The 5,200-nt window shown below is 45.8% G+C and overlaps 1 pseudogene; it reads right to left on the bottom strand.

Annotated features, from left to right (window-relative positions):
* Window positions 1-1,715: 1,715 nt before the first annotated feature.
* Window positions 1,716-4,836, bottom strand: LOC144143216 (alpha-aspartyl dipeptidase pseudogene; annotated as a pseudogene).
* Window positions 4,837-5,200: the final 364 nt, after the last annotated feature.

Here is a 5,200-nt window from a genome sequence, read left to right as displayed (position 1 = left end):
CGCGCCAGCTAACGGCGATATGCGGCTACCAGATGATTGCGAAAAATAACCTGAAGCTCTGATGGACCTTAAAATATACCTTGACGATTACTACAGATTTTGCGCAGCAGGAGCTGCAGTGTTCTTGGTCAAGGCGCATATTTACTACGTCTAAGGAAGTGTTCGCGTGATCAGCGAACCTTCGACAGCGAGCGCTACTCCGCTGCTACCTTGCAGTGCACCGCCGCCACCGGCCAGCAAGTTGCAAATCGTGTTCGAATCTCCTGCGTAAATTTCCCGTGGTTCGGATTAGCCCCACGCAAGAAGGCAGCGAGCATGTTGTTGCATATCGAGATTGAACCTCCCGCGCAAACGTCCAGAAGTTTGGATTAGCGGAGAAAGGAACAGCGTCTGGGGAAAGTGTAGGGGAAGGGCGCTCCTTGGTGGCGGCACATGAAACATATGGGAAAGAAAGGCAGTGTGACAGATGACGCGGTAGCAGCACGTGTCGTACTCAACTTCACCCTTCGCTATACGCTCCTGTCCGTTTTCTTTCTTTCATCGCTGCTGCGCTCGCTCACTCGGTAATCCAGACGTAAACAGACGCCGCTCCCGCGAAACCAGGGTAACGGCTGCCAAAGGGCTGCCCCCTAAAAAGACTGAAACCCGCCATCGTGGCGTATGTCACTTCTAAGCACGCGTACATGAGCGGTTCCCGGTTTATGTGTGCGCCGTTTTGTAGTGAAAAATAGTGCTAGAGAGGAGTGGAGGCCTGCACGCGCAGCTATGAGTTTCATGCCCGTACTGATGAATGGTATGTCTGTTGTGCTGGTACGAGATATAAACGCGGACGTTAAACGGCCCACTGCGACCTGTCCGGATTCCATATTGGTACAGCGGATTTGGTTTGTGTGTCAGGTTAAGTTAAAATTACCGACGCAAAACCCATAACGTGATCTATGGACGTAAACAAATGCCATGTCACGCAGTTCGGTTAGCTCAGACGTGAAATAACGTCATTGGTTAGGTCATTGCGACAGTTGCGGCAACAGTCTGAACCCGGCCCTACACAAACAGTAAGATGCTTACGACGCTGGAGGGAGACAGGCAGTATTACGTTTATCTGCAAGAACAAAGCTGGGATCCGTCAGAGGGTCGTACAGCTAAGGGCCTAGGAAATATGTTCCATCGCAAATTACGACAAACGTGTTTTGGTTCGTGCGCTCCGTGGACTGCGGCTAGCTGGCCAGTCTTCTTCACAGAGTGAAAATGCACTAATGTTTTTTGTTGGGCTATCAGGGATTGTTTTTTTTTTTGCATCATCTTCTCTTCACACGCTCAGAAAACTTCACCACTTGTACACGCAATCGTCGTCCCCACAACTATAGCATTCTGCTAATATGTTTTCGACTAACTCGCCTCATTCCGCGATGTTTGCAAGATGTCTCTTCGTAGTCAAATATTACCAAGGTTAAATAAAAACCTGCAATCGGAAAAAAATTTTCCAATACTTCCGCACTACCTTTTCTGGATGTCTACCCATTGCATAGCTTGTGAAGCATATAATGCGTATGCCATTTCAGTGAAATGGTTTACAAGACGATGTTAACTCGCAACAAGGTAGAGGAATTAATGGCCCTTTTTACCGGTTTTAAACTTCCCTTTGACGTAGTTATTCTCACCGAAACTTGGTAGTACAGTTAAGAGGATGTATTAAGATTACCTGTCTATCGGTCCTATATCCTGAATCGAAATGAGAGAAATGAGGGAGGGATCATGACACAAAGAACACATTCTAATGTGACATAATTGGTTTATTTTTTCGAAAATTAGAACGGTATTCGAAATGCTAACCTTAGGGAGCAACGACACAACTTTTTCTTTTGTTTACCGTCCGCGAGAAGGGAATACAAAAAAATTCCTCTTGTTTCTGAATACATATATTTCATGAAATAATGAACACAACTGAAAACAAATAATAGGAGGTGATTTTAATATTGATCTTCTGAGTGCGACACCTACGGAATCTGATCTGTACCGCATAATAAAATCAAATGTTTTCCAAAACGTTATACATAATCCCACTCGTGTCCAAATTCAGTCGTGTGCTCTGATTGATCCTTTTCTAACGAATGCAAGCGCAGATTCAATTTGTTCAGGATCACTGGCGGCACATATTAGTGACAATCTGCTGGTTTTCTTCGCGATGAGAGACAAAAAATAGGAAATCCACAAACAGAAAGTAAACGAAATAACATATCGCTACAGGAATAGCACTACCACCGAATTGTTTGCTAGCAGATTGGCCGATACATTCTGCGAGGACACTTTGCATTGCAAAGACCCTGATGAAGCATAAGAAACATACATCGAGAAATATGCGAATATTTGGAACAAATCTTTTCCATATATTACCAAAGTTCAGCCTCGCAAGGCCAGGAAACATTGGCTAGCTAGCGATTGCCTAAAAGCGATTAAGAAAAAGACTCCCTTTACCAACGCTTTATAGCTACCAGAAGTTCTGAATATCTAAAAGTCTTTAAAAATGTAGAAATCAAACAAATAAACTCATACAAAGAAGTAAACCGTACTATTTTCAAATCCTCTTTAACAATGAGGCCGCTCGTTGTTCTGAAGCTGATTGGAAGCGCCAAAAGGTTTTCCTAAATAGGTCTTTGAACCAAAATACTGCTGCGCCCGAAACTATCTTAAACAGAGAACAAATAACTGGAAATGAAGTGACCAATGCATTCAATTATTAGTTTATCTCTATCACAAATAGTACTCACTCCCCAGAGAGCAAACAATTTTTATCTCTCAAATTGCGAGAAAGTGCATTTTTACAACCAACAGATGAGGCAGAAATCCGAGAGGTATTTTCTGTGATAAAAAAAGCAACTGTTGTGATATCCAAGGCTTACAAACGAAACCTCTTAAGAATACTGCTGTGATCATAGCTGCAGTGTTAGTTCACATTAAAATTTATTTTTCTCAGGCGGCAAAATCTCAAAGAAGTTGCAGTAAGCGAAAGTTTCAGTAATTTATAAGAGTCGTGATATCGATGACATATCTAACTAGAGAACTATATCAGTGTTGCCAGTATTTTCAAGATTAAATTGAAAAGTCGGTTAATGAAAGAATGTCAGCTTTTATAAAAAACACACGATCGTTACCCCTTTCCAATTCGGCTTTATGAAAAATTGATCTACTGAAACGGCATTACTAATACAGAAGGAGATAACGCAACAATAATATCAGAAAGGAACCTATACTTTGGGAGTATTCGTTGAGTGCTTGAAAGAATTCGATCAAATGAATCCAAACACTCTTCTTAAAACTTGACAATTATGTTTTTCGAGGTACGTTTCTTTCCCTTATAAAGAGTTATTTGTGTGAACGGAAACAAGCAATCACAAACAACTATCGATCATCTTTTAAGACATTGGTAGGTGGGGTACCACAAGGTAGCATCCTCGGGCCACTTCTGTTTAATATATACATAAAAGATATCTTAAACATTGGCAAAGGCTGTAAAATATTTGTGTATGCTGACGACACCATTCTATATTTTTAAGAACCAACACTACGTGAACTTGAAATAAAGGTGAACACTCCATTAGGCATTCAAATACCTGGACTATGAGTAATTCCTTAAGCATAAACGTTTCTAAAATAAAAGCAGTGTTCTTTCGACCCAGAAAGAAAACAATTGACTCAGAGCTTCGTTTAACAATTGGGACATGTAATGTGGAGCTGGTTAAAACGGTAAAAAATCTTGGGGTTGTCTTTCACGAACACATGTATTAGAATGCACATATTGATGCCATCTATTCAAAACTCTCTCGTAGTGACGGCGTTGTGCCGCTTGCGTTTCTTGTTACCCCAAAATAAACAATTACTACTATATATTGTCACGAGTGCGTCTGCTATGAGACGGAGCCACGAAGACGACGACGACGAAAGGCTCCTCCACGTGGCGCGTGTAGAAGAGTTCGTGGAACGGCTCGTGCTTTGGAACGCTGATTTGGCTGATCGGCGCTTCGCGTGAGACCACGTCTTTTTGGTGGCTTTCTTCGCATCGGTCAGCAGGAAGCTCATGTCAGAGCCGGGCTTGCAGTACACCGGCTCCGCGTTATCGGTGAACAACTTGGCCGATTTGTTCAACAGCACAGCAGTGTCGCCTTCGACCCTCAGGATAGCGCCTTCCTTCATACCGAGTACCGGCACGTTGTTGCCCACCTCGAGGTACTCCTGAATCCTCTGATCCCTGGTCTCGCCCATGTGCTTGCTGTCAGGGTCGGTCTCGGTGTAGTGCGGGTTGATGTTGAATGGGACCAGCCGCAACGCGACGAACGTCGGCGGGTACAGGATCGGCATGTCGTTCGTCGTGCAGATGTTGATCGTGGCGACGTTCGTGCCGGCGCTTGCGCCCATGTACGGCATCCCGTCCTTGAGGCAGCGGATGCGGATCGCCTCCGCCGTGTTCGTCTCGTACAGCGACCTCAGCAGCCTGAACGTGTTTCCCCCGCCGATGAAGATGCCCTGGGCCATCTTCACCGCGCTCACCGGGTCCTGATACTCGTGGATGCTGTCCACCTCGAAGCCCAGGTCGCCGAGTCGTGCCTTCCCCTTGGAGGCGTAGGAAGCGTGGTCCTTGTGCGCGTACGGCACGAACAAGATTCGCTTCGTCTGCGACTTCTTGAAGAAATCCTTGACCACATCGGCGGCGAACTCGAGGAACTCGCCGTTGTACATGGTCGAGTTGGAGAGCAGGAGGAGCCTACGTGGGGAACCCATGGACGAGGATGATGAAGACGACATTTCAGGGCAGCGCACGCACACACACGATGGCGGGTCGTCGTCTTCGTGGCTGCTATGCTGACCGGGATAACTTCATACGTAACGTCACTCAGCCGACGCAGAACTTTGTATGGTCCAAAGTATCGTCTAAGCAGCTTTTCTGAGAGCCCGCGGCGACGAACAGGACTCCATACCCACACATGGTCGCCATGTTGGAAGTCCGCGTGCCTGTGGCAGAGATTGTTGCGGTTGGCGTCATGGCGTTGCTGATTGCTTGTGCGCACGCGAGCAAGTTGCCGTGCCTCTTCCGCTCGCCGTGTAAACTCTTCCGTGTCGACATGGTCGTCGCTGTCGGCATGTGGTAGCATAGCGTCCAACATGGTCGACACTTCGCGACCGTAGAGTAACTTGAAGGGTGACA

This window comes from Haemaphysalis longicornis, unplaced genomic scaffold (genome assembly GCF_048455015.1).
Source record: "Haemaphysalis longicornis isolate Haplotype H1 unplaced genomic scaffold, Haemaphysalis longicornis Haplotype H1 scaffold_6, whole genome shotgun sequence".
NCBI classification, from domain to species: domain Eukaryota; kingdom Metazoa; phylum Arthropoda; class Arachnida; order Ixodida; family Ixodidae; genus Haemaphysalis; species Haemaphysalis longicornis.
Note: the sequence above shows the minus strand (reverse complement) of the source record. Positions and strands in the feature narration are given on the sequence as shown.